We start from the raw sequence: 23,605 nt of genomic DNA on the forward strand, positions 1-23,605 counted from the left end.
ATGAAGCTATTATATTAAGTGAAGCTTCATTTATCATGAAGATAAATCATGAAGAAAAGACCTGAACTAAGATGATAGAAAAGAGAATGAAAAGAAAGGAGATAAATATTATAGGCATCATCAGAGGTTTTTGGACTCCTAGTATTCTGTGAATAATATATAATAGCTAGTCAAGCTATGATTTCTTTGACAAAGTACAATTTTTAATATGTAATATTAAAACAAATTAATGCTTTGTCATGAACTGATCATTTTCTTGAACTGTGGTAGTTATAAAAATCTCATATATGATAAAATTATATAGAACTAAATATAAACACACACAAATGAATATGAGTAAAACTGGTGCTATCTGAAAGGTCCACAAACTGCAATTACCTGGGTGTAATATTGTATAATAGTTATGCAAGATGTTAAGACTGAAGGAAACTGGGTAAACAGGATTCTCTGTATTATTTCATATAACTTCATGTGAGTTTAGAATTATCTAAAAATAAAAAGTTTTTTAAGTAACATTTTCCTTGAGGGCTATAGTATAGATCGTATTTGACTTTGTATCCTCAGTACTTCATATTATGCTGAGTTCATGTCAGCTACTTCATAAATGTGTCACCTAATAGATGTTTGTTGAACAAGTAAACGAATGAATTACAAAGCATCACATCAAGTAAACACAACATTTCTGTTTATTAATGTTATGAACCTGATCTTACGAGTTTCCACGTCTGACATATCCATTTATGACATTAGTTTAAATAACAGAGTCATGAGTATCTGACTCTAGATACCATGAAGTCAGGATCACGAAGATGCTGGCATAGATGCTTGGATAGTTCTCTCTTTCGTGACACCTCACAGTGTATGGTGAATTCTCAAAATCATGTTAAGAAATATGGATATAATTTCATATATCCCAAAAAGATATCTAGAAAGTTTTTTCTTTTTCTTTTCTCTGCTATGGTGAGGAAAAAAATTACAATCCTACTGGTTCTCAAGACAACCTTGTAAGATGAGTGTTATCTCCGTTTTACAGATGAGGAAAGAAGGCTGGGGTAGAACTGGAACCGAACTTGAATTTTCTGTCGAAATTCTCCTACTCTGCATTACAAAATGCTATACTACAAAGATTGAATATCAGTATAAGAGCCAACTTAATATGTCAACTGTAGACATATCAATATTTAACACTTGAATCTTCTAAAGTTTTTTGTATTCTTTAATTTTCTTAAACAATTGTGCACTCAGTAAGTGCCATGATGTACCTGTCTTGACTATTTGACCCCATGATAACAAAAATGTGACCAAATTAAAATAAAAACAAAAAAGGTACTTTAGTCCTTCTTAAATGCCCAAGAACAAAGAATAATAGTGTTGAAAAGTCAAAATTACAGAGCAACTTAAAAAATAGTAGGATTATTTATATCATCAGATAATAAAACATACTAGGATGATTTATATCATAGTTACTCCTTAATTGGTACAGCATTAGAGCCTTCTAACAAGGAGAAACTGACTTATTTCACACCATGGAAAACTGGAGCTAGATATTAGGTAGAACTTCCTGGCCAAATATTTTCTGTCATTAATTAACTGCATCAATATATATAATTGATATACATTAATTAACTCACTGTGCCTCAGTCATCTGGTAATATAATAGGGTACTGATACCTATCCTATCTAATGTACAGGAATGTTGAGACTCAAAAGATAAAATAGTTATCAAAATCTTTTGACAAGCTTAAAGTATTATGCAAAATTAAAGTACTACTAAAAATTTGTAGAACGAAATATCTTTTTTGTTTGTTTGTTTTGACATGGAGTCTTACTCTGTCGCCCAGGCTGGGAGTGCAGTGGTGCCATGCTGGCTTACTGCAACCTCCACCTCCCAGGTTCAAGTGATTCTCGTACCTCAGCCTCCCGATTAGCTGGGGCTACAGGCATGCGCCACCACACCCGGCTAATTTTTGTATTTTTAGTAGAGACAGGGTTTCTCCATGTTGGCCAGGCTGATCTCGAACTCCTGACCTCAAGTGATCCACCCGCCTTGGCCTTCCAAAGTGCTGGGATGACAGGCATGAGCCACACCTGGCCCAAAATATCATTTTTAATCTTTGGAATAATCAAATATTAAAGAAAATTTGCATCTGATTTTGGAATACAAATCCACATTTACCTGGAATACTCACAAAAAGTTATTTAATTTTTGAGATTTGTTGTGATTTGAGTTTGTTTAAGCACTTTAGCAATGTAGTCTGAGTTTTACCTATCTTTCATTAATTTATACAATGTTATACCAAATGATTTCCTTAATTCTCTGTACCTGAGATTAAGAGTTTATGCTAGCTGTTTATAGCACAGACTTAATTCAGTCAATTCACAAATCTTTTGTGAGTACCTTCTAAGTGCAAGGCATGATGCTAGCTGGGATAATGAGGTCTTTTCCTCATTATAAGACAAGATAGTGTGAAACCTATCTGTCACTACTTCTGGAAATAAAAGTGACTCCTGTGTATAAAGGCAGTCTCAACCAAGAGCCTTGAAAACTTCTCTGTGAAGTTAGTTTAACAATGCACAGTATTAACAGTTCTCAGCCTCAGAAGCTGCTGGCCACACCTAGAGACTTAAGCCCTGTCCCCTCGGTGTGCCCCTAAGATGTTGACAGTTCATCTGTTCAGTTTCCAGAAGGGAACTAGACATGGCAGGGATATTTATTGTTCTTATCCAAAGCTCAGTAGGGATTATTGAGGGAAAACAGGGAAAGGAAAAATTAGTGCAATCCATCTCATGAAACACTTGGCCAGTGTTACATATTAGCTAGCTAGTTAGATGTGTAAGATTGCAAGTTTGTAAGTTACCTCCTGGAGCACATATGTCCCCATGCAAACTCTGCTCATAACTAGGCCTCTTTTTTTTGGGGAAAACCACAAAACAGTAAGTGATGGTCAGTATAGAGGCATTAACTTTACAGATTAAAAAACAAACAACATGATGGTCAATAGTGAGAAATAAACTTAGGGGGTGTCAGAGAAAGAAATGGAAATGAAGTAAGGAGTTTGATTTTATCACTTTAGAAACCTCCATCGAAGAGATGCCTCTCTCCAATGTCTAAGGAACCAAAGCTTCCGTGGTTCAGGGAACTGAGCTTTAGGGGAAACAAATCTCCTGAAAAATGGTAACTTCTATCCTAGCCTATGCCCACATGTACATATTTCTCCCCACTCTCCAAATTTTGGCTGACAGATTAGCTGGTTCAGATAATAAAAATGCTGACTGATGTTGTGAACTTTATTCATTCATCTGTCTTTCTTTCCCTGGAAACTTACGAGGCTGAGGGCTGCACGCTGAGGCCATCGCCAGCACATGCATAAGGTCATCTGTTTATTTACCTGCATGGCTGTATCAAATATGCTGTCACATTTAAACTACAGAGCTACTAAAATATCTGCCACAAGGAAACAAATAATGATAGCCAAATGATGATGTGTGATTGGTTGACTGTACTGAGTACAGGGGGTTGTTACCTAGTACTTTTCTTAAATATGAAAACAAAAGATTTATATTATGGGTGATAAGGGCAAGAATGCTGTAAAAGTGAGAAAATATGGCAACAGTGTGCTGTACATCACCAATGGGATAATTATTTATCTAAAAAGTTGGCATTCTTAGACTTCCAACAAGCAGTGTATGAAATTCATATATTCAAAGGAGACATCATAATAACCTGCCGGCTGGTGGTGATGGATTTGTTTTTAATCCAAATGACCACAATCTTCAGTCTACCTGTCACAGAGGGCCAGAAAAAAATGGAATTTTCCTTTCATAACTCTTGATGTTGAAAGAGGAAAAACCTGGAAGAATGATAAGTGGCTCATTCCAATGGACAAATGGACATGGAGCTCAGAGAATGAGTGTGAATAAAAGTCATTGTTCCTTAACTAATGCCATTTTCACTTGTTACACAAAAAAAAAAAAAAAAAAAATGGAGCCAGGGATGATTTCTGCCCCCTTCATGTCTAAAACGCAGGAGTTCAAACTGCAACAAAAGCTGGAAAACCTTCAACACCATGTGAGTTAATTTACAAATTACCTCTTGCTGAAAAAGTCAGGGAGAGGCTGGTATAATATTTGTCTATTAACTAAAACTTATTGTACAAACACAGCAAGAAGAGTGACGCTGTACTGCTTTATTGACTAGAAAGCCTCGCCTATGGATTTCCTCCTTTGAGGTTTAAAGGAATTCCTATTTCTCATTTACAGTCTATCAGAAAAGGTATATGAACTGCATTTTTTAATTTATATAAATCCACTCAGTCAATCAGCCTGGGCTGAAATTTAATGGATGTATCAGTCATAGTTGGTCCAGGGAGAGAGAACGAAGCACCAACATCTACCATCTCATCTCTGCTCCCTCTGTTATTCTCCCCCAACTTTTTTTTTAACCTCACTAGCTTAGGTACCTCACTTAATTATTAAGCGGGAAGTCTTTCAAAGTTGTTGTATTTAAAGGGAGAAATCTGAGTAAAAATAAACTGATGGGAAATATAGGAAGACTCTGTCTATTTTAGCTTTTAAAAGTCTTCATTTTCCCATCTGTGTCATGGCAATATCATCGTACATTCAGCAAATATACAGTAACAAGATGTTTCCTTGACAAATTAAATACTTTCTAAGCATTTTATCAGATAAATAAAATATCACCACAGGAGGATAAAATCAGCTCAATCAGTTGATTTAACCTGTCCTTTGGGAAACTCACCTGAAATAGATTAAGGACCACCTCTCAGACACAGACGTACACACACACTTATGCACTCATTTGCTCATACTCTTACACACACAAGCTTGACTCTCATACTACAGCTAACAAGGCTCATCAAGGCCTCCTAACGTCAAAGCCAGATAATGGTGTTTACTGGATTAGTATGAAGATGGTATTCCCATGCCTTTCAAAAGATAGGAGAAACTGAAGACGAGAACCTCTTCAAATATCTTTAATCTCAGGATAATATGTTAGAATCTATACTTTCTCCTTATCTACCCTTAGTAGATGACTTATAGTTTTATTTTGACATTTCCTTTAATATAAGAGAATATCATATTTTTATAGTTCTATTCTTACCCTAACACTCTAGGCAGAAAAGAAACTAGCAAGTGGCTAGGTTTCTGTCTTTACTTTGCTTTCCCCTTTGCTAATTTCAGAAAGTGAATCCAGCAATTATAAGTAGTGTGAGACTGATAAGGAGTCACACATGCAAGAGAAATAGGTTCAATTCAAGCTTCCCTGACTAATCCTTATTATGACTCATTTCGACTTCAGAATTTGTCGGTTGAGGTAAGAAGCTAATTTGGCTTTGAGAAGTAAAATCTCAGTTTTGTACTTTCCTTCTAGTGCTATTAACAACCCCATTATTAAGAGCAAGGTTGTGGGGTTTGGGGGGGGCATGAAATATTTATTGAGTGCCTACTCTTGCCAAGCATTTTTTGCATGCTATTTTATGAGACCGCTAGACTTAACATCCTTTAAGCAGCAGCATAAATTTCTCTGGCTTTCAAACTCATAGTCTGCACCATACTATCTTGCTTCCCAAAATAAAGTGCATTATTTTTAAAACCTGCACCAAATATCACTCTCACTCTATGACCCTGAGATTAACGGTCTGACATTCTGTGAGATCCTGACAGGACATGGTAGCACAAACAACTTGAGAGATTTCTCTTAACTGCTTTATGCCTCTATGCACAGATGCTGCTCCTTCTGTTTGCACTCATCAGCAGACCTGTCTCCTCTCTTGCCATGGGTTCTCTCCAGCAAATACAACTAGGTTTTAATCTATATGTTTTAAGAAAACAAAGGAATCTGGCAGTATGCCTGGACCAGCTGTGACATCCCAAAACAAAAGATGACGAGGCCATGCTGACTGTCTTCAGCGCTTAAGTAAGTACCACCCTATTTATTAGCCTAGCTTTTGGGAAACCCCAAATGGCCACCTTACCTCCTGACTCACGAACCCATAAAAATGCCTATGATTTATTACTGCATCCCCCTTCTTCCCTATGAATGGGATAATGAAGTTCTTTATGGGAGGCTATTAAGAAGCAACATGGATGCTACTATTTGCTACTTACCCATATAATTAATAACACCATAACTGCTACTAGAAAGCAGTATTTAAAGTAGTCAGACTAGCATAAATACGGCTGATTTGACTAAACTGTCAATGGCAAATTTCAAGAAGAACCACTAAAAGGAGGTTTACTTTTGAAATATATATTACAGAAAGGCTTTTATTCACATTTATTTTATTTATATTTTGGTTCTAATGAAATCACTAGACTGACCAATTTACTAGATAATTACAAAGTCAGAATTCTTAAAAGCAAGTAGTTACCACTAATTAATTTTCTTCTGGGTATTGACAAATTATAATATCTCCCTTTTACAGTTTCTTACATATAGTTGGGCCATAGCTTTCTTTAAAATGTGGCATTGTGTCTTTAAATAACACCTTTGATGAAAACGCTGATCAAATAAAAATAAAATTAACACCTAGATTATGGATTCTCTGTTCTTCTGAGAGAGGGTGAAGAAAGAAATCTAAAAGACTAAAAAGAGATGTTGTGCTGATTCATATTTATTTACTAAGTTTTAGTTCCCATTTTATGGAAACAAACACACTCTAGACTTCCTTTGAAACAAATATATTTTTACGTGATCTTAGGATAAAGTAAGTTAGTAGATATTCCAAGCAAGCCAGGCGTGGTGGCTCATGCTTGTAATCCTAGCACTTTGGGAGGCCAAGGTGGGCGAATCACTTGAGATCAGGAGTTCAAGACCAGCCTGGCCAACATGGTGAAAACCCATCTTTACTAAAAATAAAAAAATAAAATAGCCAGGCATGGTGGCGCATGCCTGTGGTCCCAGCTACTCCGGAGGCTGAGGCAGCAGAATCACTTGAACCCAGGAAGCGGAGGTTGCAGTGAGCTGAGATCCTACCACTGCACTCCAGCCTGGGCAACAGAGCAAGATTGTCTCAACAAAAGAAAAACGATATTCCAGCAAAGTTGACCCAGGCATATGAGTTGGCGAAATCATGTGCATGTGAAACATTCTAGTCCTGTCCATATTAGATCAGAGAAGTTCTAATACCCTAACATCATAATACAAGAGGAGAGAAAAGAGTGCTCAGGAGGATTCTTGTCAGTATGTCTTAAATTTAAAAATAATAATAATAAATGAGCACAGTGAGTTGTGGTGAATACAAACCAATCAAGGCAGTAAGAAAAAAGCTTACGCATTCTTGTATATATACAGCTTAAAAAATGTAAAGTATATAATTACTTTGTACATCTAAGGAGCCTCAAGATATCTATAGATGTTCCCTGAAGTTGTCAAATAAATACTAAGCCAGCTACTGTTCTTGCAGTTAACAAACCACTAACACGTGCAGGGGTGTCCAATCTTTTAGCTTCCCTGGGTCACACAGGAAGAAGAATTGTCTTGGGCCACATATAAAATACAATAACACTATGATAACTGATGAGCTTAAAAAGATCACAAAAAAAAATTATTATAATGTTTTAAGGAAGTTTATGAATTTGTGTTGGGCCGCATTCAAAGCCATCCTGGGCCACATGTTGGAAAAGCTTGATAGAGATTACTTTTAATTAAGTTTTATCTCTGTCAACTTTGTCCTTTGCCTGTCTATGGTAAACAGTGTTCCAGTGACTCTGTACGAAGTAGCCTGCCTTTCAGGAAAAGATAATTTCAGAATAAGTGAAGGTCTTTGATACTAATTCTGCATAATTTTTAAAAAAATTTTTTAACTGCAAGGAAAAATAGACAATGGCGTCTTTTTTAATGGCATGTTTTCAAAGCTGGGTGGATGTGTGCGTGTGTATTTGTGTGTATGCAGGAGTGGGATTGTTGTTGAATGTGAGGCTGAAAAGAGAGAGGGCTGGGATGCCAAAGGAGGAAGTGTAGAGCCAGAAAAGACTGGCTGAGGGGGATTAGCTTCAGTCTTGCCTAACTCACCTGAATTTTATTGACTGTCCTTAATTTTACAGAGTTGCTTGACATAAGAAAAATATCTCATTTTATATGGTGCTGGAAAATGGTTTTGGATGCAGATAAAAAGGCATCATCTCAAGTCTTTTTGGGGAAAGACTGGGTATAAATAAATTTTCTCAAAGTAAAAAGTACTGAAAACATATGAAAAGGATTACTAGTTATCTTTTGAGTTAGCAATGTGATTCATTTTCATGTATGTTCTGTTCCCCATATAGACGTTGCTTATTTAAATGAAGGCTAGCACTTTACTGGCTCAAAAAAAAAGCAGATCTTTTAAACACTTTACTGGCTCAAAAAAAAAAAAAAAGTAGCAAATCTTTTAAATTTACTTTGGAACTGAATTGAGTCAAGTAGGATACTGTAAACTAACCCTAAAGATCCAGTAAATTTGTCCAGGCGTGGTGGCTCACACCTATAATCCCAGCACTTTGGGAGGCCAAGGCGGGTGGATCATCTGAGGTCAGGAGTTCAAGACCAGCCTGGCCAACATGGTGAAATCCCAACTCTACTAAAAATACAGAAAAAAATATTAGCTGGGCTTGGTGGCAGGCACCTGTAATCCCAGCTACTCGAAGGCTGAGGCAGGAGAATCACCTGAACCTGGGAGGCAGAGGTTGCAGTGAGCTGAGATCACGCCACTGCACTCCAGCCAGGGAGATAAGACCTCTGTCTTCAAAAAAAAAAAAAAAAAAAAAAAAAAAGTCTAGAAAATTCTAAAGTGCAAAACATTACATGCCTTTCTGTACATATGGAGCCAGAGGAAATATTAATAAACATATTCTCTTTTTCATGACTTTATCATAGGTACTCAGTTAACAAATAAGAAACAAGATATAATCACTAGATATATAACATTATCCATATGTATATGTCTGTGTTAATCTATAATGTAAAAATGGGAGGAGTAGATATTTTTTAATCATAATTTAAATAAAATCCCCCTACCCATAGCCCAAAATGATACTATTTTCTGAATGATTCTGAGGAAGAAAAATAGGAAGCAAAATGTATTTCAAGTCTGGAAGCTACCAATTCCATTCCCAGTTGTAAACTTTGATTTATAATTTATAATCATTTTATACAAATTAGCTCTTCCTAGACCTCAGTGACACTATAAATTTGTAAACATATCTTGTACGTACAAAATGATACCAGTAAGCTCTTTAAAAACCAGTATATTTAAACTTTCCTAATTGCAATAATGTCTATTTCAGTATATGACTTGACTCTAGTTTACAATTTATTTAAGTATTTCTTTTCTGGTCTAATCAAGTAGGTACCTGTCCATGTGGTTTATCCAGGCACAAAACCCACAGTTATATAGAGATTTACGTGTTTGAAGACTTTCATTTAATATTTAGTAAATATTAATGTGTATGCAAAATCCAGAACAATGCTTTGTGCACAGTAGCTAACTAAAATATTCTGACTGGCCACATAAACAAATAGAATTGATATAGAAATTATTTTCTAATTTTTTATATCTAGTAAGAAAAAAAGGACGAAATCTATGTCAATTATTATTCACTAAAAAGTCAAATGTGTTATCCCCATTTTTAAAAATCTGTTTCCAAAAGGACACACAGTTATTTTATTTTGCTAAATCAATACCCAAAAATATTTCCTTTCGTCAGTTACACTTAGGTTGAAAGTCCCAAAGATTCCCTACCTGGAACTACCTATATTTGAAGTGCAAAACAGGCTGAGCACTATCTAAATCTAGATAAAACTCATTGGTTTGTAATCCGCATAATGATCTATACATCTAAATCTATATGCAAATCGGATGCTTTCATGCATTAAAGCATTCCAAAGCACCCAGGACCAAGGGAGCAGCAGGTTCTTTCAGATGCTTCCCCTGTTACTCTTCTTCTTTCCTTCTATTTATTTATACTAGCTACCTAAATAATTCACACTGCCTGCTTTTCAGCCCGAATGTTCCTCAGAAGAGGCCTACAATGAGCTATTGCAGTCACCAGATGGACTCATGAATGCAGCAGGTGGGGCAGATGGCAAGGCGCCCTGTCTGATGCTGCCTGCCTGGGCATGGGCTGCCTTTTCCTTCCAGGTACATTATCATCATCCTAACACTGAGCAGTGTGTAGTTTGGGGGTGGGGTGGAAGTGGGGCACTGGCAAATACTTTACATGCAATATTAGAGAAATCATAAATTACTAGCTGCCCTCTTCCTCCTCGTCCCCCACCCCCAGCAACCCCTGATGTTTCACGTTCTTGCTTTGTTAGTGGGTTTGGTTTTTTTTAAGACTATGGTGAAGGTTTCCGAAGCATTCTGGCACTATACATTGAAGAAGAATGCATCCATTTTAAACATACTACCTCAGCTTTAAAAAGTGAAGAGAATTCAAAGGGAGTGATATGGGAAAACCCAGAAAGACTATGGGGGGGAGGATAAAGCAAATTCACAAATATTTTGCAAAAAAAACCCACAAACGAAGCAAAAACATAGGTGAGATGACTCAGCTCAAGTCTGCAGCGCTTACATAAAAGTCCTTTGCATATATGGCGTGGAAAAGATAAAAACCATATGTTTACAGCCTTTCGATGTAGCAGAAAATGCTGGCTGTGCCCACGTTGCAAAAGTTCTTTGTCTCATATTTCCGGTGCCGTTTCTAAAAGTGTGACATTTCCCTTCCAAAGTTTGTAACCCTATAATACTATAACACAAAGAAACTGCATTGCACATCACTTGCAATTGGAAACTTGCAATATCATGGTGCCAAGCTATCCTGAGACAAGCACTCAGTAACATGTAGTTTAAATTTTAATCGAGCATTAACACTTGACAAAAACTCTCTCGAGATCTCTCTGGCATATTCCGATTGGCAATGGTGCCATGATACCATGATTTTAATTCTTCTATAAACTTAACTGATGCCAATATAAATCTTATTACCTAACTTCACTAATCATCTAATTATAAACATCTAAAAATGTGAAAGACAATCATTTCAATGACCTGAAGCAAACTAATCTGTATCTTCAAAAATAAATAAGTAAATAAAACACCTAAATAAAAGGCATCCACTGAAGAGATGCTGCAAACAGAGAACTGCTTTGAATTCAATCTTCGAGTCCTGGGGCAAATTGAAATTCCAGGCTTTTGGGAACTACCAGACAGTGCTATAGGAATGCTGGACAAAGACAACAGCCATGAGATTATCTCAAGTGTAAGGGCAAGGTTTTCTTATAAAAAATACTTTTCAATAGTCATTTACTTTGATTGGAACGAGTTTACTAATTCAAACCTTTTCCTCAAAGTCAAACAATATAAACCTCCCAGAGTTCAAACAAATCTTTCTTACCTTCTCTATTACCTGGGAAATACACTGTCTTACATGATCTTTTAAAGCATTTTTTTTTTCTTTTCATTAATCAATCTAAAAAACCAAACCATATACAAGTAATGTTGAACATTTTAAGATTTAATGGCAACTTTGGTGATCAAGCCTTCACAAAGAGAAAGAATCTGGCCCACTTTTAGCTGAAGGAACACAGGCCAGGTCAGACTGAACTCCAAAACCCCAATCACTTTCTGGCCACACTCAGGATCTAAATGCACAATTCCTAATGACGTTCATGATGTGAACCTTACATCGGTTCTAAAAAGCCAAAACCAGAAAGTTAGGGTGAAAGTTTCGATTTGCTTCAGTTTTATGTAAAACTACTGCTAAAGTCTTGAATTTATTATCTGAAGACTGACGCCTGTTTAAATTAGAGACTTGGGTATGAAAATTCCCATTTTTAAATGTTTTACATGCATTCATATATTTTTATCATTTATTTCAGGATCTTAGTGCTTAAGACAGTGTCTGCACGTAGCCAAATACTTTTGAATGAACAAGAAAATGCAGTTTAATGCACTAAATTGATAGCTTTAATGATTTTAAAAACTGCAAAAGAGCACGTGTGATCTTTCTGGCTGCAACCTGAGAAGTTACTATAAGCAATCAATTTGACACCAGAGAGTCTGTTATATGGAATACACTTCAAGATCAATTTTAAACTGATATTTTCTAAACCTGATTTCATTAGCTATCATTAAGGTATGCACCCACAACCCAATTACTGTACATAATGGAGGATACTTAAAAATACTAAACAGAAGAGAAAAAACGCTTCTTAAGAAAAAATACACTAGAAGGCAAGTGGTGTTAAATTAACTTTTTAAGATAGTAACTGTGGAATGGAAACATAATTTTTAGAATGTATGTAGTTCATAATGATTTGAATACTCTTGGTATATTCAACATGCATTAAGACTGTCGTAATTAAACTAGTAGGCAATATTACTTCTAAAATAAAATTAGTAGCAAAGTCTCAGGAAAAAATAGCCATTTTAAAAATAAAAGAATAACTGTAAATAAAGAATGAAGAAATGAGTGTGTAACTACAGCTTAAGCTTGGAATATAAAAGATAATAAAAGCAATATATATCACCAAGATGCTACTGAAAGAGAATCATAAATAAAATTTTAATTTTTTACATTTTAATAGTATTCTTTTAGTAAAGTTTACATTATAGTCTCAAATAGATCCACCTTATATAAATGTCTACATTTGAACACATTTTTGAGATGCTAGAAATCAGTGTAATGACACTGGTCACTCGAGAAATGCAAATCAAAACCACAATGAGATACCATATCACGCCAGTTAGAATGGCAGTTATTAAAAAGTGAGGAGACAACAGATGCCAAAGAGAATATGGAGAAATAGAAACGCTTTTACACTATTAGTGGGAGTGTAAATTAGTTCAACCTTTGTGGAGGACAGTGTGGCGATTCCTCCAGGATCCAGAACCAGAAATACCATTTGACCCAGCAATTCCATTACTGGGTATATACCCAAAGGATTATAAATCATCCTACTATAAAGACACGTGCATACATATTTTTATTGCAGCACTGCACACAATAGCAAAGACTTGGAACCAACCCAAATGCTCATCAATGATTTAGACTGGATAAAGAAAATGTGGCATATATACACCATGGAATACTATGCAGCCATAAAAAAAGGAAGAGCTCATGTCCTTTGCAGGAACATGGATGATGGTAGAAACCATCATTCTCAGCAAACTAACACAAGAACAGAAAACCAAACACCACATGTACTCACTCATAAGTGGGAGTTGAACAATGAGAACACATGGACACAGGGAGGGGAACATCATTCACTGGGGCCTGTCGGGGGTGGGGGACTAAGGGAGGAATAGTATTAGGAGAAATACCTAATGTCGATGATGGGTTGATGGGTGTGGCAAACCACCATGGCACGTATATATACCTGTGTAACAAACCTGTACGTTTTGCACGTGTATCCCAGAACTTAAAGTATAATAAAAAAAAAAATCAGTGTAATGACAATACATACACATGCAAAAAGCTTACATTTGAATGCATTCAAAGAAGAGTTATGTGTGTGTGCATGTGTGTACATATATGTATGTGTGTGTGTGTGTATATATATATATATACACACACACACATATATTGAATTTTCTAATCAATTAAATTGTTATTTCCTTATTTCAGATCTCTTGTTAGATATGGCCAAGTCTGGAAGTTTCAAAATACATGTTTTTCTAAACCGAATAAAGAAAACATGTCCAACTTTTAATCTAACATATAATATATGCTAGAAATAGTTTAATTTAAAAGAGAAACATACTTTTAAATGCTCCCTTCTCTTTGCCAAACACAATATTCGCAAAGTGACTCAGATGCCATAATTCAATGCAATACCCCATTTTCTGAATTCATGCAGTCCCCTTTATTAACTGTGATTTTTTTTTTGCCAGCTTTTTTTTTCCTACGTAAGTAGTGCTGATTTAAAAAAAAAAAAAAAATGGAGGGAGTATGTATACTCTCTCATGAATTACTGATTGTACTTCTTTGTGGTTTGCCGACCTCAGTGAAAATATAAATTAAGTCACATAATTAAACACAAAAAATATCTTAGAATAAACCAAGCAATAATTTTTTTTAGAGCTGGAAAATACAGCACACCAAATGATGATCAACGTTTAGTTTGTAAATAAGGACAGTATCTTTGCAATATTAACCTGTAATCCTTGTTCGGGATTTACCCAATTTTTGTTTTATTCTGCTTTTCCATTCTGAGAGTCTTAGAGTAATTTTCTGCATGTATTTTGAGTTTATAGTATAAAAAAAAAAAAAGAGAAATGAGTGCATACTCCCTCACATGCCTTATCTGTGCCTAAACAGAGCCATTTACATAGCTCATTGAACACTGTTTAGTAAACAAAGCGGGTACAAGTCCAGAGTGGCTTCTATCTTCTAGTCCTGTGGTCTTTTTAAAAACAAGGCAGGGGTTCTGTTTTTAGTACACACTTCGGTTCAGTGTTAATCCTGTTTTATGTTGTTCACACCTGCTGCTGACTAGCAGCCTGCTGATGGGCTGGGGCTCACGCTGCTAGGAGAAATCCCACTAAAACTAACGAAGAAGCTGGACAAAAGCTACTGTACAGAGCTGGAAACAAAGCCTGCCCAGGGTCCAGGAGACGGGAGAAGCAAACCCCACAGAATCTTTCCTCTCATTTGCAAATAAGGCTCCGACGTCCCAAGTTTGCCATTAAACAAAAAAAGGCAACCAATGGCTTTTTCTGAAAGTCCGACTATCACTGGGTTATTTATATTCCTGAGCTTTTTATGTATTTTGGTAAAATTGATGCAAATACAGTTTTAAAAATGCTGTTGTCATCAGGTGTACATGTGAGTCACTGAGTCCTTAGCAAAAGAATCTGTACTTAAAACAGACATAATTATTCATTTAAAATACTCCATGGTTAACCTCTCTATTCATAGAATTTTGCATCCAAAGTAAACAGAGTATAAATATATTCCGCCATCAGTGTCCACGCTGTGGCCGGGACAATGACTGGTGTACTAAGACTGCTCGCCTCCCACTACCCCCACCCCACTGCACTGCATGTGCCTAATAGCAAACATCAAAAGGAATGATTTCTTTTTTGATCTTAGTACCAGCGATAAATCAAATTCAGTGCCACAGACAGGGGGGAAATGTACTACTAAGGGAAAACTCCAAGACTGACAGTGGGACCAGGCAGAGTCATTCGCTCAATCAAGTTTCAGTAAACGATGCCCACCCTTCTCGTTGAAACAAGATGTAAGCTGTCGTGCATTTACCCACAATGAGAAAAACGTACTGAGTCCTGACATGACCCTAAGTCAAGAAGCACTTCGTGCTGACATTTGCAGCGGTGGCATCAGAGCCCCCCCCCCCATAGACCGAGTCAATTTCCTTCCTACCTGGGAGCCAGGTTCTGCCCGCAGGTGGGCAGAGAAAGTTCCCATTGGCCAGTGCAGGGCAACTCCAATAGAAGCTGCACATCTGGGTGGGAGTGGGGGGGGGGGTCAATTGGTGGCTCTGGGATCATTTTATTACATTTCCTGAACCACCTTTCCTGATTGCAATAGCCAATAAAGCATCCCGTGCTCCACTGCCAACTCGGGGAGTTCTGCAGCTGCCCGCTCCACAGTGGTGCACAGATTTCATGGAGCACAGTTTTAATACTTCTCTGGGGGCAGCACAAAAAGCGCTAATTAGCATATTAAGGTTATCTGAACGAATGTGAGGATGAAATATTTGAGATGTTGGTATCTTTTCTCCAATTTGTTTTGAAACTGTCTATCCTTAGCAATGTGCTTTTTCTAGGAGGTCACTACTGTTTTCTAACAGAAGGATTCTCTGGCATTTGTGGCATGGTCTTCATCAGCAGATACAAATTTTACATGGATTCTCAAAAGGAGCTAAGCAACCACAGAAGACATATCAGCTAAATCACAGTTTTTCAGTGGTTACAATACTTTATATTAGGCAGCTCTTTAATGATGTTAGAGAAAAAAGTTGCTAAAAATGATATTATAATATACTTGCCATAATTGTATATAGAATTCATGTGTCTCCTATCATCTGTGACAGCCCATCAGGAAAAAAAAAAAAAGTTGTTGCTTTCCATTTTATTATGGAATATGAACGGTATAGAAATAAATTCAATTATTGTGTTGAGTCATATGAAATTACTGATATTTGACCACTGTTTGACCTACAAAAATGGCAACTTCACATGATTCTGCCTGATATAATTAGAATCCCATTACCTTACTTTCATTCAAAAAAACATGATGTTTCATCAAGGAATTTCATGATTTCAAACTTTACCTTCCTATTGCTTTTTCCCTTCGAAAGCCATATCAATTTAAAAATATATACATATCAAGATGAGAGAACTTATCTAAGTCTATTCTAAGACTTGAGCCTATTAAGGCCTTGAGCACACAGGCCCTAGTGGTGAAAATTTCATTTGAAATGAAGTTTTTTGCATGTAAGAACATTTACCTAATCAATGGAGTGTTTACTATGTGCTCACCTTTTGGAGAAGCCACTCAGCAATGCCATCTAACGCCAGAGCAAATGCTTCATTCCAAGTGCCAAGACTGCACAATAATGGAATATGATAGAAAATCTTATTTTTGAGGTCCTTGACTAAGGGACTTGAGACATGGATGATTTTTTTTTTTTCCAGCAACTTTGTAAGTTTACTCAGACGAAAAGATTTTAATGTCTCAGCAGTAGTGGCGGTTTTCAGATCAAATGATATTTAGTGTTTTGCATGTAGTATTGGAGACATGATGAATTCTCTCGCATTAGAAGCAGCTGTGCACTTGATCAAGGTGCACTGCCTGCTGCTGCCTCCCAGCATTGCTGCTAAGCTTGCCCACTTCTGAAGAAAGTGAAGACCACCTTATTTTGATTATAGTGCTTTCCTCGGGCAGGAATTTTTATTTCCGTTTGAATCTTAAACCATTACATTTCCAGTGATGCATTTTTATGTTTACAATTGACTTCTTCATAAAAGAATGAAACCTTTGAGCAACAGCTCAAAAGCATGAAGGTTGCCTGCAGTAAGTACTTAAATTATTTTACACCTAAATGGAGCCCAGTTGTTTTTAGTTAAAATTTAATAAACCTTAAACTGATGACCTTTCTTCCACAGAAAGGTCCCGAGTTGCAAAAACGAACTTTCCAATGAAATATATTTTAAAGAACTAGTGCTGAACAAAGGGCTATTTAAAGCTGAACGCTTTGTCAATTTATCAGCTTGTGAACATTCTGTTCCTGAATTCCCCACTGCTGCTGAATGTATAGAACGGTGATGCCTTGCTTAATCGAATACTATTGATTCAAGTGTGTCACAGTGATCTCATTGAGAGTAATCAATAGTAATCCAAAATCAATCAATCTGCTCTTGCACTATCATTTATCAAATCTGAATACGCCAAATTATTTGTAGGCATCAAATTACAAAGAAGAGAAAATGGCAGAACTGGGAGAGTTAATGGTTTACATTGAAGAAAAAAACCAATATCTCTTTTTTCAAGGGGAGGTGCTTTAAGATGGACTATCACTTGGACAAATACATTTATCTTCTCATTAAAGAATCCTAACTTTATAATTAATCTAATTCCTTTCTTTAAAAAAAAAGATTTCTCCTGTAGGAGTTTGCTCGTTCAGCACAACTTAAGATGCCCTAACTTATTTAACCAGAACACATTAGCATTTTACAAGTCCGATAAGCTAAGTTTCAAATACCTGTAACCCATCTGCTGAAAAAACAGGGAAACTGGATAGACATAGGACATAACTGCATCTTCTAACATCAGAAGTGATGTTGAATAGAATTGGAGTGGTGAAAGGAGTACTTAATTTCTCCAGAGAATGTACAGCAGAGATGCACCTGCTTATCAAAGAAGCTGCTGTTGATGCTGAAGTTTATCAGCATATTCACCTGTAGTTTAGTCAAGGTAATAAATCCCTCCATTCATTACAGCACACTCAAAAGCACCCCTCCTATTTAACTTGAAAGAAAAAAGGCACAGAGTGTCTAAAACATTTACTTTTGCTAATGTAAAAGCGTTGGCATTTTACTTCATTCCCGATAAGCTGGTGCCAGTAGAAGTGATTATTCTTTTCTTATTCAAAGCCTATCAGCATTTCGAAAAGCTCTCTCAATCTTATCAGGTGTATGAACAGCACAGTTAACTGAAAACAGTTTGTACTGCTCCTCTCTCTTTCTGCCAAGCTATCTGATAAACCCCCAACTAACTAACTGTATTTACACACAATCAAACATAAGTTGTATCTTCTATGCACTATAGCCAGATTCCAGTTTACCATAGGTTTTTCTGCTGTGACATTAACTTAACAAAAATGTCAGCCTCCCGTATCCCAAACTGACAACAATCAAGAAAACACTATAAAAGCACTCAACTAGAATGCACAACAAACAGAAACAAAAAGAAAAACAAATATAAAAAGTTGAAGGCAATCTCTTTGGAATTCAGAGGGAAAATGAAGTATACTCTGTATGCAAATATGGGTGAAGATCATGCACTTACCTTTTACCAAAGTAAACGATCCTTTAATAAAACAGATGAATAGAAACAGAAATTGTAAAGGAAAATACTGCTGGGATAGAGGAAGGGAAGGTGATCAGGAAAGTGTTTTAGAACTGAGCAGGCATTCCCCCCACATTTCAGGTTATCTCAATGTGGCAGCAGAGAAGTTCTATAATGTAAGCAAAGGGAGACAATAGACAATATCACCGAACTTACCCCAGAAACTGAAGACAAGATAGAAAGCAAGGCTGTCACATATGGTGACCACATTCTCAGGATAGATTTTCCAATCATTAAAACCCTCATAAATGCTCTAGACATTAAAGTTTTGTTCACTATAAGAAAATAAAGAAATAAAAAAATACAATTTGAGTTTTTAACTCTTACTATTTTTCTTATTCTTCAGACTTAACCAACTGAATAGTTCAATATAAAGGTATGAAAAAAGAATCCTCATCCACATTAACGTAAATAGATGATCTGTTCTCTATTTTTATCTATTAAAAAAATGCTTAAACTAGTTCATGGCTCATATGAATTGAAAGACACACCTAATCATTTATGGATAGTACTTTGGAGCATGAAAGATAACAATGACATTTCTAGAACATAAGAGAAATCGGAAATCTACTTGAATGACTAAGTAACAACAAATTCCTGACCCTAGGAAAGAATCTCTGCCTGAGCTTCTGTGCATAAATTGTTCATTTGTTCCTCACCTCCCTTTGCTGAATGACTAAGAGAGAACAGAAAAAGGCGGCCACATGCTCCCACCTGAGCCCAACTCCTGATGCTGTCTAGACTCCAAGAACAGAATGAGCCTTCCTTTAGATGTGTAGAGCAATAAGATGAATTAGCCAAGTGTGTAGTTCAGTACAATTCAGCTGATGGTTGCTTTTCCATCTGTGACACTATGATCCCATGACTGATGAGGCAGGTCTCATTCAAGTCTATGGATAAAAGGGATGCTTCCGTCATTTCATAGGACCCAGCACCAACTGTATACAGTCACTTTCTCATAGGAAAAAGGCATGGTTCTCACCAACCACATACATCTGTCCCTTTCTTTGGTCATGAACGGTTGGTTACGGGTATGATATTCCTCCTCAAAATATCTGATCTGTTTTAATGGATTAATGGCTGAAAAGAAATTAAAAATTGTCAGAATATTCTTTTATTTTATTAAAAAATGAATACAATTTAACATGGCCATCTTACATTTTTGGAGACGTTAATGTCCTAGGATAATTTGGAATCATGGAGGGCAAAGGGCAATCAATTGTAGAACCATACACTTTATTTTTTTTTTCCTCTTAAATGAGTACCTTAGTCTACACTTTTTTATATGACACACTATTTTGGTTAATTTTGGATGCAGTTCTGGACATATAATTAATATGTATTTACTATTATTTTCAAAGCAATATAAGTTCTTATAAATAGTAACACAACTGCCTTGAAAAGTATCCTTTTAAAACATTTTAACTCACATTGTATGAAAAGAAATTATATTTATTTAACAAGTCCTTTGTTCAAATTATCAAAAGCCATTAAAAATGAGTGAAATATTTCTATAGTAGATGAAAAAGGAATTATCATTTACAAAGATATTGTTCTGATCATGGAAAAAAGAATTTAGTGTGCTTCTGCCTATTTTCTGTACATAAGTTCTTAATTTACTTTTTAAATTTTTTTTTTTTTTTTTTTGCATATTGAATATGCCAAACAAAAAGAAAGCATAAGATTTTTTTATTTTCCAGAAAATGTATGCAAAGTGCAACAAAAAGAGATGTCCCCTGATAAAGGGGGACTGTCCATGTTGCTTTGGATTCTCTACTTCTTTAAGTTTTTCTTTACTTCACAAATAAGAGCAACTGAGGTTCACCACTTGAGACTTTTTGTCTTTCTAAACCTATTTTACTTTCAAGGTAGTAGAAAAATCTCAATGCACCTAAGTTATTCTTTTTTTTCCCTAGGAAACTTACTATTATCTAAGCTATCTGTATTCCTACAGTTCATCTTTAAAGATAAGTAAGCAAGCAGGCTGTTTTTTCATTACATTTGTACTAGCTATCAATGTGATATAATATGAGAATTTATTGGTAGCTTCCCTTTTGTTTAGTACCATCTTAGCCAACTGTTTGCAGAGAAGGTATATGATGAAGCAAAGTTAAATTGACACGTCTGTGATATGCCTGACAGCCCTCAGTATGCCCAATATTAATTTGTTTTCTTTGGCTAGGTACGTCCTGCCAAAGCATATTACACATAATGTATACTTCCAACCAAAATGATGAAAAGTATATAAAATTTTGTTTCACTCAAAGCAAAATGAGAAGACACAGAGGAATGTATATGACAAAGACTGCTTTTTATAATTAAATATAATTAAAATATAAATGTACTTTTCAGCTCTTCTTTTAGAATTTAATCTAATCTGAAGTAGGCACCCCATAAGTTTTAGCAATTTGATAAGTATTTTATAAACTTTAAATGCCAAAACCAAGTGTTTTTCTTTTCTATATTGTTTAAAAGAATTCCATATAGCCATATGCTGTATTTCTAATTGTTGGTGTTGTATGTTATAGCTACATCCAAATGCACATAAAGATCTATGCCAGTACACTGAAATGGACTTTAATTGACCCAAAAAAAGCCAATTTCTTTAAAACTGTACCTTTTATTGTTTTGCCTCAGTAAGTTACCTTCCAAGTATACGTGCATTGTCATAAATTAAAATGACAAATCATTTGAAGAAATCAAAACATAAAAAGCAAGTTTTCTTCAAACATTTAAAAATATCTTTAATAAGGAGAAATTTGTGTATATATACACATATATACAAGACTCACTAAATCTAAACTCTCTCAATTCAACAGTTAGGATAATTGATTGGAAGATACACTTGGAAAATCCTGGATAATTGATTAAGAGAACACATTTGGAAAATACTGATAAATATTGTCCAAATCATAGAACAAGAAACATTCGTCACTTGTGGAAAGAAAAAGTAGAGTTGAGTGATGTGTGCTAAAACTCTGAATGGAAATTATTTTATTAGCTAAGATTTCCTAGACCTTACAAAGTATAAGTCTAAAAATGAACTTGAAACAAGAATAAAAGGCCAGGTAAATCCTTCAAAAGGCTGTCACTCCTCACCCTCAGATAATAAAGGAGCTAACTTTGATCTGACAGATTGGCATAAAGAAGCAGTTAGCAGAATTTTTTAAAACACAATAGCAGTAAATTTGTTAAAATGTTATGCAAACAAATAAAGGTAGGCAATGAATCCAGAAAATTTAAAAGGAATATGAATTAGAACAAGAATTAGAATAGAAAGAGCAATTGTATAAGTGCTTTCTCTCAACACTCATTCAGATTTACTAAGTAAAATCACAGACGTCTAAACTTACCTCTTAGAATAAAATTAATAAATTCTGAAATCTATAATGTACTTTATAGAAATATAACACTTATTAATTATATATATATTTGCTTTTGGAAAAAGAACAAATGATATATTTATGTAGTGCAGATAAATGAAACTCATATTTTGCATTTGTTTGAAAGCGATCATGCTTTACATTAAGATGTATTTGTCAGGCCCAATTGTGTAAGAAAAGAATGTAGCCAAGAGCCAATTCGAAATTGTTTCTTGGATATGGGCCCAAACCATTAAATTATACATTTAATATCAGTAGTTTCTTTCCTATTTTAAAAATTATTTATGATTTCTAGATACTGAATACATGAATAATAATAATGTGAATATTCTAAAATCAGAAACAAATTGACTTACTAGGTTACCTGTTACCTGTCTAAGACACAGTAGTTAAATAAACTCAGTTTAAAATCAGACCTGTAAATACCTGAAATACTAATTCCAGGTTAAAATCATGCCTGGCAAATTTAACTGGCAACTAACTGATTAGAATAATATTTGAGATCTACTTTATTATATAAATGTACACGAATGAATACTTTTGCCAGCATATCTATAATCTACATATATTACCTCTTCCCAGATACATGCATATTTCACATGCATACCATACATGCACACAAATATACTCCTGTGTATCCTATCGACTGCTTTGAGTTTTAAAGTACCGGGTGTATTTATTTATTGATAGTAGTGTAGATCATGTATATCCACATATACATGACTATCAAAAAAATCAATGGCAAAACATACAAAATGCAACAGAAAGATTGTCAAGCGGCAGAGATGGTTGGTGTCATCCTTGCACTGTCAAATATACACAAAAGTATGATTGGAGAAAGAGAGGCTAAATATTTCACTGTCAGAGAATGTAGAGAGCTGCAATTCATTTCTATCTCTTGTGCTTTAAGACAATGACAATTTAATACAATGCCACTGGATGTAAAAGAGATAAAAACTGAACAAACTGGGCCAGTGTAATCAAAGATTTTCTCCAGAGAGCTGGCTAGGGCCAGAGCTCATATGCACTTATAACAGATCAACATTGTATTGTTTCTCTCTTCCATGAATTTGCTATGAAGGAAAATTCAGAGCACAGCTTAACGGCTGCAATGACTCTAAAGTTCTATTCAGATCCCTGAGATCCTCTCCTCTTGTTTCTAAAAGCTTGATAGGTAATGCTAAAAAGTTTATTTGGTATTAATTAGTTTAATAGAAATCACTGCTATTAATTGTCATTTGTATGAAAAAGTACCTCTCATCAGCATATAATTTATTTTATAAAATAATATAAAGCAAAACCTTCAATGCTAAACCTCACTTTACAAGTAAGACAAAGAAATATTTTGTTTAGTCACTGAGCTAAAACAAATGTTGAGGAATTTTTCGTAAGTGATACGGACTTGAAATTGGGCATTATGCCTACCTTCCAAAAGAACGTTTCTTCTTTGTCTGTAATTCTTGCTGGAGTGAGGTATTGTGAAAGTATTGTTAAATAGAATCATAGAGAAGTTAGCTGCCCTCTTTGATGAATAGCACCAGGTATCTAAAATTAATTGCAAAAGTATGGCCCGGCTAATGAGATGGTCCTTATCTTTTCTCAGCACAGGAAGCACAGGAATTTTTCTG

The 23,605-nt window shown here is 35.3% G+C and overlaps 1 protein-coding gene across 9 annotated transcripts in view; it reads right to left on the reverse strand.

Moving 5' to 3' along the window:
- The window catches only part of ESRRG (estrogen related receptor gamma), a 640,029-nt gene that overhangs the window by 198,245 nt on the left and 418,179 nt on the right, over nucleotides 1-23,605 (reverse strand). Inside the window, exons 2-3 of one of the 9 annotated variants that reach the window (XM_032288595.1) lie at nucleotides 19,309-19,484; nucleotides 18,751-18,869 (exon numbers count right to left, since the gene is read on the reverse strand). The exons of 7 other annotated variants lie outside the window; for them this stretch is intronic. The gene's annotated coding sequence lies outside the window, so the exon portion shown is untranslated. The remainder of the gene's footprint in view (nucleotides 1-18,750; nucleotides 18,870-19,308; nucleotides 19,485-23,605) is intronic. One more of the 9 variants, XM_032288600.1, reaches the window with a different exon arrangement.

Source organism: Sapajus apella, unplaced genomic scaffold, assembly GCF_009761245.1.
Source record: "Sapajus apella isolate SASKATOON/1434 unplaced genomic scaffold, GSC_monkey_1.0 scaffold22, whole genome shotgun sequence".
NCBI classification, from domain to species: domain Eukaryota; kingdom Metazoa; phylum Chordata; class Mammalia; order Primates; family Cebidae; genus Sapajus; species Sapajus apella.